General features: G+C 41.2%; 1 protein-coding gene across 3 annotated transcripts in view; it reads right to left on the minus strand.

Moving 5' to 3' along the window:
* RNF144A (ring finger protein 144A) overlaps positions 1-13,746 on the minus strand; it is a 67,437-nt gene that overhangs the window by 34,619 nt on the left and 19,072 nt on the right. The window contains exon 2 of one of the 3 annotated variants that reach the window (XM_055810366.1): positions 13,150-13,224. The exons of the other annotated variants lie outside the window; for them this stretch is intronic. The gene's annotated coding sequence lies outside the window, so the exon portion shown is untranslated. The remainder of the gene's footprint in view (positions 1-13,149; positions 13,225-13,746) is intronic. 3 annotated transcript variants of the gene reach the window in all.

Genomic DNA, 13,746 nt, shown 5'->3' on the forward strand with positions numbered 1-13,746 from the left:
TTGGTCCACCTACACAGCCTACATTTTCAAGTGACAACAAATGGCTGACTATCTCTGGTAAGTCAAGAATAGAACAATTCTTTCTTTCCAGGCTTCAAGAAGTTGCAGAAGACAGTGAAACAGAAATACTGTGAAAACTTCTGTGAAAAACACTGTAATCAGGAAATAATGCAACCTTATTCCATGCAAGTCATTCAAGAAATCATAAAACAGCGTGAGTTTTCTTACTGCAGTCAAGTATTGCATGGCACTGCACAGTCGGGATACAGTTACATTGTCAACACTTTACAGATACACGACCAGTTTACGAGGAAAAAGGGACTAGAAAATATGGTTGAACAAGACAGTCATACACAGCACACTTTAACTGGTGGGTCTTTTTCACCAAGAAAGACTCAATATAGAGCTTTCAACAGAATCTAAATTTCAGCTTTAGGTCAGGAATGGGTTTAACTTCTAAATTAAGGGCTTCAGTTCCCTCTCCTACCAGACAACTAGTTAATCAGCCACACTTAATTCATCTGCCTTAAGGAGTTATCTTAATCCAAATTCACTGACATGATTGAAAACAGCCCTCTTAAGTCAAAGGAAGGAATTTAAATGGGATTTAAAATTAGTTCTCATTCCTGTTGCCCCTTTTTGTCAAAGTGATGCTAGTTAAAATAATCCAGGCTACTAGATGAAATCAAACACATCTGTTATAGTGCAGTTTTAGTTTTGTATATATATTTATATAAGTATATGTGTGCATATGTCTGTGTATATATAAAAATAATACAGGCTACACTTCTTCCTACATAAAGTCAAACACATCTGTCACAGTACAATTTTCTATATTTTATATGAAGTATGTTTATATATTTAATGTTAATACATATAAATCTTAAAAATTTCTCCCATTTTTTTACTTATGTGGAAAAAACGCACATTTCTGAAGCGGAGTCATCTGCAAAGGCTACTACACTGCACTCTGGAACTGGCACTGCCTGCCACATGTATTAAGTGATTATTTTGACTTTGACCTAAGCAATTCTGAGCCTTCCTATGTAGCTACAGCCGTAGGTCACTGCCTGTGAATCACTAGCAATCTCCAAGACCCCAAGCCAGCAGGGGCTAGTTCACATGATCCAGGTTGGTGGCTGAGGGTGTTCAGCAACAGTCCTGAAGCTTGGATTATTTGTTTCCCCCTCTGTCAGAGTTTGAACTTGCATGCCATTTTTCTCTGTTCCTAGGCTCTTCCAAGAATCCTCAGAATTATATGAGTAAGGAAATATGAAAGAAGCCTGCATGACATAATTGACTAGTTAGCAACTATTTTTTATTGGTGTTGCCAGTTTTTATTATGCAACTGTACCACAGACTGGTAAGAACATTCAAAAGTCCCCCACAACACAAATTAATGAATAAAAATTTACCCACTAGGTAGATTTTATGATTATAAAAGTTGACAGGCAGACTTAGTATCTCTCACTTATCAATCCCAGTTTACCAGGGAGGTAAGTAGAATAATTGTCTCTGCTAGATGTCAAGCAAACACACAGAAGACTGGATTTATATGTTTAGGTGTTTAGAGATTACTAACTTACAGAGCTTTGCTGCCTGCCTGACTTAAGTTCTTAAATCCTGCCAGATACCTACCTAACTCCTGAAGGCTCACTCATAAATCTGATCCACAATAACTGCATGAGTCCAGCAGATATCAGTTGTCCTTTGAATTCCAGGCAACCCCAACCAGTAAAGCCACGTTCTGTCTTCCACCAGTATAACATGCTGCTGTTTTTCAAGCATAACTCTTATCAACACATAAGAAACTTTAGCTTGTACAGAATATACTGCAGAAAGTATTGTCAACACATAGGTCAACCGTGAACTCCAGACCCGAACTTTAAGTCCTTACACCGGTTAACCATCAATGCCAAGACCACCATCTCTGTTCTTGTTTTCAAGCTATTCCACGGCTTCAGCCCAGAAGAGATAAAAACATGTAAAAGCTTAGAGTACTGTCAGCAACTTCAATCTTCTGGCCAGTATAGCACGTGGGAAACAGGCTCTTCCCTGAGTTGAAAAAGTTATTCCAGGGACTTCACCCCATGAATAGCCACTGTGTTTCTTTGCTTTACCTTCCTAACTGATAACCCCCCCATATTTTAAATATATATAAATATCTAATATAGATGCACATGTATGTATAATATTAAAATATATACAAAGATTACATTCAAACATTCCAATGCCCAAATAAAAAAGAAAGAACAGCTGGTTTCTCACTAATAAAAGGTACTTAAACAATAGCACCAAGAGTGAAAGAAATCTACTGGACTACTTCTGGGACAAGTCACTGTTAGTGGGAGCTAAAAATCTTTTTGCTAAATACCTGGCTATCAATTTATCTTGTTTCTTTTCCTGAGAAATTAGAGTATCATATAAGAGGGGAAAAAACCAGAATAATGTACTCAGCTTGGTTTGATTACAGCACAGACCACAAAATATTTTAAATATTAGAACAACAATGGAGAGCTTCCAGATCTAAGGATGTATGTAACAACACTGCCTATCAAATGTGGGTGGGTAAAGAGGAAAAGATACTAACTTCTAAAGAATACTACAAATAGACATGCTACAAATAGATAAGCTCATCTTCTCTCCACGCAGAAGAAACCTCAGAGGGCAAAATCCTTTCATGTATCCCCAGAAATACAGCTACTAAAAAATGTGACAGTGCCAATACTTTTCTGACCCTGCATTCTCCTGTGTGTGTCACCAGCTCTGGTGCAATTGTGGCTTCTCAAAGCACTGCCAACAGCAGTAACCTGAAATAAACCGGGTGTGGCTGCTTTTCAGACCCCATAGGCAAGGGTGAAAACATTTCAAAGAGGTAAAAAAAAAAAACAAACCAAAGACACCCACTTTACTCCATCTGAAAGAAACTGCAGTCAGGCAGAAGGGAAAGCACTGGAAGATTTAAAGGCATGGAGGGAAAAAAAAACCCAAAACATTTTATTAAAAAGAAAAAAGGGGTGAGAAGGAAGAAAGTAGAGAACACAGAAGAGACGGGGGGAAATGAGGAGAAAGTAGGGCAAAAAGATCTTCTTCCTGGCTGTTGCCAGAAGTAGTATATTTTGTTGTACGGAGTACAATAACAACTGAAGCAGAATTCCACTGCATTATGCCCCAAAAACACTCGTGTAATCTTTTGGGGCTATTGAATAAAAGGACAGAGATGTGGCAATACTACAGAATATTGCTCAGAATTCAAGTGCCTAATCAATGTTTGCTGTCCAAGCGACTGTATGAGCCCTGGTGCAGCAGAGCACCTCAGCCCAGAGCCGGGAGGTCCTTGCACCATCCTGCTTCTCTGGTGCCCCAGCCCCTCAGCACACCCCGGGCACCCTCAGCAGCCACAGACATGGCCTCACAGTAATGCGGAACAGCTAGGCCAAAACGATATGCATTTTAAAAGCATTCTCCCCTGTGCTGGGCAGGAAAATTCCACCCCCTTGTCATACTGGAGAAAAGCCCAGACACTGTAGCACAGGTGTATCACCTGCAAGAATGCAACATATTTTGGTCTGGAGAGAATGAGCCTGCCCATCTCCTTGGCTTCCTTTAAGTGATGAACCCATTTGATCCTCATTAAAAGCTCCCATGAACTTTAATGCCATTCCTGTTGAAAAACTCCCATAAACTCTACTGCAATGAATCCCTGCCTTCGAATACTAGGGCCAAGAGCAAGGTACCATCCATGAGTTTCTGTGGCAACCACTAAGCCCATGCAAAAGTGTGGAAAACCATGGGTTAAGTTATCAACAGCTAAGAAATATTTAAGCTTTGTATTTTAGAGACAGGAATATCAGCTGCAAACAGAATCTAGGAATAAGAAAGATTTTCTCCATACTCACACTCCATTGTTCTCCTCCTCCCCAAGTTTCAACAAACCAGAACTAAGACTACATGACTGAAACAGTCACAAGACGCTGAGATCAAGCACAGATTAAAACAACCTGTTGGCATCATGACCAAAGGAAGAAGGGTAACTGAAAAAAATATCTCAAACTTTTCCTTTCTACTGACAGTTGAATGCAGAAAAAGCAATGTAATCTTTCTTGAAAGGAGTTGTGATATGAGTCACTATTTCAGCAAATGCTGGCAACTACCAGAAGATTTTCAGAGTGAAAGAGCAACATCCTGTTAACTTGGCTTTTTTTTGTTATCAGAAAACAGAATCAGTAACAAACTCAAACTCCTTTTCCTGGCTGGATGTTTTCAGCTTTTGCTTCTACTGGAAGCAAGCTGATGGTTACCAAGTTTTCAGATTTTACAGAGTATCCTGCTCCTTGTAGCCACCACCTTTAACACAATTCATGCTCAAAACCATGGGTACACATAGGGCTATGCAGCTAGCGTTCATCAGCCAAGGCAGGCAGCTCAACACGGTTAAGTCCTACTCCAAATCAATATGGCTAAGAAGACACCTTCACGTTTTCCAGCTACAGGCTCCTATTATCATCGTGGCTATAGATACCTGCTTTAGGGTATGCTGACTATTTTGGCACAACTGCTGGCCATACCAACTAGAGCTGCACTACTGGCCACAGGAGCCACCCGCATTTAAACCACCGTAAGCCTTAGGCTGATTCCCACCCATACACCTTGCCCTCTCGCCGGCGCTAACTCTGCCAGATTCACCCTGGGCTCCTTTCATTGCTGGAGACTTGAACATCTGGAATAGGTCTTAAAGCAAGATAAAGATGTAGCTGACCTACAAGCGACTGGTCTTAACCAAAGCCAGTTGTAACCTGAGGACGCACCTTGCGGCTGCAACAATCCCAGAACACTGTCCAGCACTGAAGTCCCTTGTGACGCTCATGTTCCAGCTAGTGAAGGCCACAATAATAACAAGGGCACAGACAATTCCACTGCTTTCTAAGGTAACATCTTGTTACTTTCCAGAAACTCACAAACCACCCAGTCAAAAATCAACTGCTTTGTTGTGCCTTTCCTCCCATCCCTTACATTTCCCCCTGTTTTTATTTTCTCTTTGCCAGCTCTTTCCCCCTCCACCCCTTTCCTTGTTTCCTCCTATTCTTTGCTCCTCTCTGCTTACAAGGAACTGATGAATTACCTCACTCTGCACTGTCTCCACAATAGCAATAAATCAGTAAGGAGCAGTTTGAAACTAACATACCACAAGATTTTTCCTTCTCCACAGCTGACTCTCCCAGAAAAGTAAAAGCTGTGTTTACACAAAGCCCAAACAACACTAAGCTTGAGCTCTGTAGGTTTCTTCTTTGTTGGGGAGGGGGGGGGGGAGCCTTGGAAACTTAAAGCTAGAAATGACATTTAAAGGTTGCAAAATTACCAACAAAATGTGAGCATGAGCAAGGGAAGTAGAGCCCCAGTTCTGACCAAGACATCTGGAGAGACCAGCTGAGCAAGTCTCTTATTTCCACCAATCAAAAGGAAATAAAAACTGTCTTTTTCCCTGCAACTATGGCAAAATGCATACTTGGTGCACTGCCCAGTGCTGTACTTCCATTGTGCTTTACAAGTCTCAGGTGCAGGAATAAAGTGCATAGGACTGAAAAAACCCACCACAAATCCTCTTACTGTCTGTCACACGTGCTAACAGCAGAGCTCAGGTCTTAACCACCAGCTCACACCTTAGCTATAAGACAATACATACACAAGTACCATCCCTTTGTATGCTACACCTGAACTGCAAAGCAGATACACTAGTAGCTGAAAACAGCAATCAGAGCTGGGTGAAGCCTAGCTAATTTACCCACAGCTCTCCCTGTTCCTGTGACTCAATAACCACCAAATTCCAGGCAAATATTTGTAAGGGACTGCATTTTTCACAGCTCCCTGTGTGGACAGCAACTTCCCACTCTCATGTCCCAGATCTGCCCCTCGGAGAAGTTCTCCCTTGTTCTAAAAGTTATCTTCCACTAACAACATTAAGAGGGATAAGTACCAACACAGCACATATAGACAATAGGACTAGGAAGAAAATACTGCTTAAGTACAAAAAAAAAAAGAGGAAGACTTCATAGAAAGAGTAAAACTTCATAGGAATGTTTTGTGCAGTAATTACAGCCATCTGGAAAATTACTTTTTTTTCCAAAACCATGCCTAAAAACAGCAGCTCTAGCTAGAAGTTGGACAGCTTTTCTACAGAAGTAACAGCTTCTATTATACCATATCGCCCCGTGCATCAGCTATGACCCAGAACTACCCTTCTAGTCTTCAGAGGACAGAAAAGTACAGTAGATTTGAATTAGATGTCATGCTATAAAAACTCATAACTTTTGTTACGCTTTGTGTAACTTTTGTTACGCTTTGTGTAACTTTTGTTACTTTTGTGTACAAAGTGACACACCAGACTATACATAAGGAAAAACTAGGATGGGATTCAGACTTAGTCACCCTATTGTTGGTGCCTAAAGAAGCAGGTTTTCCAAGATAACTGCCTATATTACCTACTCAGTGAGAGGAAGGGAAGCGATTTTGAAGGCCTTCAGAGGAAGATTTTGTGTCTAATACCAGGCACCTCAGCCAAAGAAAAAAACCCACCCAAACAGAAAAAAAAAAACCGCCAACCAAAACCATACACATCTTTCTGGAAGAATTCCATCTTTTGACAATAAATTTAATAGCTTGGGCTCTGCAATGACCTGAATTATAGATCGGTAAAATGATCCCACTCTACCCCCTCATCTCTTGAGCACTGAAAAAACTCTGATCCAGCCTGCTCAGTACATCCTGCAAACAGGATCTAGCCTGGTCAATAGTACTACCAAATTTAAAAATGGATAGCAGAAGAAAATATTTAAGAATTTCCATATGTCTCACCAACAGACAATGCTGCATTTAATTTGATGCTTTGCGTGATAAAAATGACACCTATGAACTAGGACATTTTACAACAAACTTCTGGTCTGACAAACTTGATTCAAATTTCCTCTGCACACTGGTCAAATCCAATTATCACCAATCCTCTTAAAAGTTTTGTTTTCTTTTCTTTGCCTTTTTATCTCCTTGCCTATCTATAATACTGTTGCTGTTATTTCCTCCTGCTTGAAGCAACCTGCTCTCATCACATCTGCATTACTATCCTGCTCTTCAGCCTCCCTTCCCCTGCACAGTATCCAAGGGAGGACAGCCCAGGTCAGCCAAACAGGAGAGTTCTGGGTGCCCTACTAGGAAAGCAGCTTGGAACAAGTTTTCCTCTTTTCTCTAGGATACCAGCAGTTTGCTTTCAAGCACAGTGTTACAAAATGTAATCGTATTGCGGTCAATGTTAGTATCTCAGCTCTGCTAGCTTGGGGAGTAGGGTGATGTCTGTTCCCAAGTTTCCTTTTGCACATGCAGAATTAGGCATTCCGACCACAGTTCTCCAGCACATGCCTGGGCACAGACCTGTCACTCACACAGGCTAGGGAACTTCAGACAGTCATTACATAGGAACACTTTGATTAGTGACAGATGCCTACTTTGGTCTGGTTTCTTCATAACGGTCCAGTAAAGTCATTTTTCACAGGCCTTGAACTTCACAATCCAGAGAAAGTTCTTATGTCAGTATGAACCACCGAGACTGCACACACCAAAAAAAGGTGATGTTCTAATCACTAGATCCTCCCGAGTTATAAGAAACTACTGATAACCTCTTCTGCCTCAAGCTGACTGCGTAACTGAGCCGCTCACATTGCTTAGCCCTGCCTCTGACCCATCAGCTGGTACCTGCCACACCACTTTGGCTGGCGGGTAGATGAGCAGTGTGTTAGCTGCCTGAGTGTACATTTCCCTTCTTCTGCAGAGTAAGAATCAGCATTTACAGTATTTTCAGAGGTGCAATGCACTGGCCTCAACATCAGCCGCTGCTCTAATCCTTCACAGTAATACTACCGTTGCACAGTAATCCTTCTGGCTTTGTTGGTAGTGGCAATTTTTCCCCCCTCTCCCCACATTTCACAACACCTGCAGTATAACACACTTAAGTAACATGCATAAGTTTACTGTGGAAAGCAGCAGCACTGCAGCACCCCATCTGCATGTGGCAGACAGCAAGCCTAGAACCTCCACAACAGCAATGGCAGAAGGACCAAAAACCAAAGGCTGAAGCACTAAGGGCATGCACAGACAGCAGAAAGCTAAGGGGAAGAAAGGAAGAGTGCAGGTTGGCCACAGTGGAAACACTCCCTTCAGGTATCCTCATGCTACAGTTGTCTAGATAACAAGTACCAGTAACTTACAGACCTTTGATTTTGGTAACACATGCAGGGAAATGCTATTGGGATTTTTTTTTTTTTTTTTTTTTTTTTTACACAGCACTGTACACTTGAACAGAGCTCTTAAAAATCAGTAGGTGTTGGACCTTATTACTTCTAGATGCCATTTAACTTTCTCCTCTTACTCATTGATTAATTGTAAATTAAGATACTTTTGGAGCTTGAACTAGTTTTTCCTTCCTCATTTATAACATCTTAAGAGCAAACTATGAGCAGGTCTACATTTGTAAATGGCTTTCCCTGCCAGTTAATTAATTTATTAAGGACAGTATGGAGTTGATTAGGACTTTTGGGGGTGTTAGTCTTTAATATTATGGAAGACACTTGGCTTTTGAGTTACCCAAACAGGACAAGTATTGAAAATTAAAGGAAAGTACCATCAGTACAGAATAGCTATCAAAAAATAGAGCTGTTCTAATATGGCATCAGTATAGTCGATTTGAATTGCAATTAAAATATACATAAAAATAAAAAAAGCACATGGCTTTACATGTCACTGCATTGTTAGAAAGAGAAAACTGAAGGTGCTTAAGTCTGTCCCTTAAACCTTCTACATACCTGCATAATTCATCCTGCCAGAGAAGGAACAGCTCAGGTCACAATAAAGTAATGCAAAAACACCCAGTGTGATCACAGTTGACTTTGCTGTAGATTTGATATGTAGTGAAAGTGACAGCCTACTCTCAAAATAAGAATTGCCTGCTAACATTCTGCACTGCCCCTTAGCAATCCTAGACCTTATTAGCCCCTTGCCCAAACTAACATGCACACTGCAACAGGTACTCAGCTCTGGCATGTTGGGTGTATCCCACACTGCACGTTGGTAGAAGCAGTTTTGGTTTGTGGCTCTGTACACACCACTTGCATTCTGCTCAATCCATAAACTCCTACCTACTCGTGAATGTGGGCAGGAAGGATACTAAACTGCTGCACACTTCTTGTGGGTTGTAGTGCTGACCTGCTTACTAGCAAGAAGCACACTGGGCACAGGGATAGAAGACATACTCGTTCTTCACAGTTTCCCAGCAGAGAGATATGGCATGTAGCATAAAGCCAGGGAAATTTGCATAGACTTATTCAGGCAAGGAAGAAAACATTTCTAACACAGCTGAAGTCTGGGGTCATCATATAAACTAGGGGTTTATAAAGAGCAGCTTTAAAAACAAAACAGCCAAATGAAGAGCTTTCTTCAGTATTGATCGCAGAATGGTTTGGGTTGGAAGGGACATTAAAAATCCCCTAGTTCCAACCTCCTGCCATAGGCAGGGACACCTTCCACCAGACCAGGTTGCTCGGAGCCCCATCCAGACTGGCCTTGGACACATCCAGGGATGGGGCATCCACAGCTTCTCTGGGCAACCTGTGCCAGTGGCTCACCACCCTCATAGCAAAGTATTTCTTCCTTATACGTAATCTAAATCTACCCTCTTTCAGCTTGAAGGCATTACCCCTGTCCTATCACTACATACCCTGGTAAAAAGCCCCTTTCCAGCTTTCTTGCAGGCCCCTTTAGGCACTGGCAAGCCACTATAAGGTCTCCCTGGAGCCTTCTCTTCTCCAGGCTGAGCAACCCCAACTCTCTCAGCCTTTTCTCACAGGAGAGGTGCCCCAGCCCTCTGATCATCTTTGTGGCCCTCCTCTAGATTCACTCCCATGGGTTCATGTCTCTTAACATTACCAGAATTAAGTCATTTTACTTCCTAAAGAAGTAAGGAAACAAAAAAGTAGCAACACTTTTCAAAGCCACTTCATAAAATGAGCTCCTGCTGTGAGTCCAGGTGATCATTTATTACCTGAAAGGTAACTAAGGCTTGTCCCACAGGAAACAGCTAACAGCTCTTTGAAGACATGCTTCTCCTTACGTAAAACATACATCAAGCCTCTCGCCTCAGACGTGAATTAGGTCTGAAAAAAACATTTTCAGGAGCTTGACAGATACTCTGCACTGTTAGAGCCAGTTTATTAACAGGATTTAAACAAAATACATTTATCACTAGGTCAGGTCTTGCTTTATAGTCTAAGATACCCAGAACAGGGTCAGCATCACCCTCAAGCGCACACTGCAGTGGACAGCAGGTTTCAGAAGTTAACATCAATACAAAGTTATAAAACAATTCAACTAATATGAATAGCCTTGGTACTAAATTCTCTGCCTCAGAAAACTGACAAGTAGCTGAATTGAGTGGACAATCATATTCTCTAGACCCATCTGGGTGTCAGGAAGTATCTTGAAGCAGTATTGGTCTGAACAGTTGTGACTTCTGAGCTTCCTCCCTTTTGCATGCAGCCTAAAAAGTAGTAGAAGCAATAACATCAACCATTTAACATTATTTCAATGTTAAAAAAATAAGAGCAGAAAAGCCTTAGTACAACAAATTCTTACTGGAAAAAATAAAAAGGTTGAAATAAAAACCAGTAGGTAAAGACATTCTAAACTTTCCAGAGGCCACGTGTTGAACATTTTAGATAGTAGAAACCTTTCCAAGTTCAACTCGTGCTTTCCCAAACCAAACAAGACAAACCATAGAAGCCTGCCTTCTTTTCAGCTTCTGGGAAGATCACAGATGAGGTCGTTCATTATGGTCTCAGCCAATTAACATGGTACACACACACACCACCCACCCAGCTCTTGAGACATACCCTCCCTATTTAAAGGGAATCCACTGTACTAAGAAATGAAATTTTTTTTAGTTCTGTAATTGTTATTTTTTCCTATTCACTTTTAATGGTCACCATAGCATTTAGGTTAAGGAGACTGTGAAAGAGCAGCCACAGCAGTCTCACATACCAGTTCAAAATTAGAGATGTTTGGAAAGGAACTGCTCCAGAGGTTCTAAACCAAACAACATAGATTGCAACCCACTGCTTAAAATTAGCTTTTGTGGTTTGTTTTTAGATATTCCTAGTAACAAACTCAATCTGATTGCTCTCCCTTGGTTGACTTTATTGCAACCAGCAATCTAGGAGACCAATAATAGAAACTTCATTTAAAATATGGCTATTAATGTTCCTAAAGATAGTCTATTACATGAGTAAGCCATGTCAGAGGCCTGAAGTCATTCTCTAGATCGTTTTTTCTTTTTGTCAAAGGACAGTAAGTGCTTGGCTAGGAGTTAAGAGTTCTACACGTTTTTAGGATGAAACAGTTTGTCAATATTAAAACTAGACAGGAAGAAAACTTTCAGAAGGAAGGAACTGAACCCTGGAATGTTCTTGAATTCCTATTCCATACTAAAAACCCCCCACCAAAGAACAAATACCTAACCATCAAAGGTATCCCATATTTCTTTTCTGAAATCCTTGGTTAACCTACACTGTATACTAAGGCAGTATTGTTGCCATAGTTAATTGGCAAAGGTAGCCCTGTAGTTTCTTTCCAAGAGGAAACCAATTCAATAGATCCAAGAGCAAACCAATGCTACTTTAAAACAAGACAGAGAAACACAGTAGCTGGTTGCTGCCTCTAGAAAAGAGTTGGGACAAGCAATTTGTTCAAAAATCAGAGCCATAAGGACAGTACATCTCCTTTACACGGGTCAGCACAAATGGGAACAAGAGCACTGCAATTTGAACAAAGGTGCTTGGTGGGCTTCAGAACTCATTTTGGTGGGAAAGGCCTGAGCAGAGCAGTGTAGGAATGCAACAGAAAATGGGAAATCCAGGGTTTCTTTCATTCATAACTAATTGTGTTCTAAACTAAGAACAGGGAGGTTTTTGCACCAGACACAGTGCACCAGCTATAAGCCAAGGCAATGCTATGTAAGCTTTAAGCCTCTGAAGTCTAACAGCTGAAGTTACACAGCTGAGTTAACAGGCAGTTTGGGAATATGACTGGCAAAGCAACTAGGTCAGTAACTACTGACACATTTGTCGTGTATCCACACTCCAAAAGAACAAAAAACCCAAACCCCACTAATGAAGGTCTACAGAAGACAGTGAAAACAAGGAGCACATGCAGAGCAGGAAACATCCAAATACAAGACTTAAAAACCTATAAAGCATAAACTGATTTCATGGGGCTTTCTAACTATGCGGTTGTCAGTAAATGACTATAACTAACCATGTTTTAAAATGCCTCCTAAAGATGATGAAAATTAGTAACAAAAGAAATAAATCAGAAAGCAAAATAAAAAAAAAATTATGGTCACAGAAAAATGGCCCTAGAGCAGCAATTCAGGTTGCTGTGTGGAGACCCCTTCTCCCAGGCACTGGTCAGCAAACAGGCTGTTGCACTTGGGCACAACACTAATAACAAGTAACAAACTGGACTTAACTTCTAGCCATAGGTACGAATCACATGAGCTAGGCTGAGGAGGATGCACCAAAACCTGCTAGCGACCTGAAATAACCAGGAGGCCTGGGTTCCTGCAATGCCAGCAGCGGTCAGAGACTCAGCAGATGGAAAAAGCAGGCAAAGTGGTATGTAGTGCATAAGGCAATATAATTATACTGTCTCACAGACAGTTTGTACTCTCTCCTGCCTTCTCCACTCATACTCAAAATGAAATGTTTTCTTCTGGGGAGATTGGCTTTGTGTTTTGGTTAAAGAAAGCGTGGTTGAAAAGTGGTGTTGTGCTTGGAACAGCAAGCAGTGAGGTTTGAGAGGGCTCCAAGTTCCTGGGGAAGTTCCTTCCACAGCTCCTGAGAAAACTGCTTCAGTTGTGCAGCTCTGCTCATGCCTGTGACAAACCAGCAACCAACCTGCTCCCTCCTCGGCCCTGGGCTCTAGTCTGTACAGAAATGGGAACCAGCACCTCAAAATTATGACAGAGGCATTAAAAGGACTGGTGATTAATATGGCAAGCTGTAAATCAGCCTTTTACCATGGTGGCAAAGGAAAGGGATGAAGCTGACAGGTCACCTTTCAGATGCAGAGATCTTCAGCAGCTTCATTCCCATTGGCAGTTCTTATCCCACAGAATGGTTTCAAGACAACCTACAAGTTTTATATGAAAGTGAAACTGGATTGAGACATGCAAAAACCAGAATGAAGAAAAAAAAAAAAAAGCTGAATTTTAGCTGTTGAGCATGGGAAGAAGATTCAGTAACACCGAGATGACAAACAGAGCTATCAATTCCTGTCAGGATCAATACACTAACAGGGGAATGAAAAACTGAATAGAGAAAATTAGAATCCCCACTGTAATGTAGGAAGGGTCAAGAAAATTTCTCACATGCTGCTGTAATGAATATGTATAAGTTGTATTCAAAGTAGAAAAAGTGGAAGTTCTGCTTGTGAAAGCTCAGGAACCAACTTTGCTATGCAGCAACTAGACCTTTTTGCGTAAGGGAGATGATTGCTACAAGGACTGGTATGCAGTGGTTGCCTAACTTCTCTATGAAGGTCAAAAATCATAACAGCAGACAAGCGTCTAAACTTGTGCCTCTTTCCCTACTCTGCACGTTGCCAGTACATTCCAGCACACTTAAGTACTGGAATGCTACTGCTTTTCCATGT

Source organism: Falco peregrinus, chromosome 7 (assembly GCF_023634155.1).
Source record: "Falco peregrinus isolate bFalPer1 chromosome 7, bFalPer1.pri, whole genome shotgun sequence".
Taxonomy (NCBI): domain Eukaryota; kingdom Metazoa; phylum Chordata; class Aves; order Falconiformes; family Falconidae; genus Falco; species Falco peregrinus.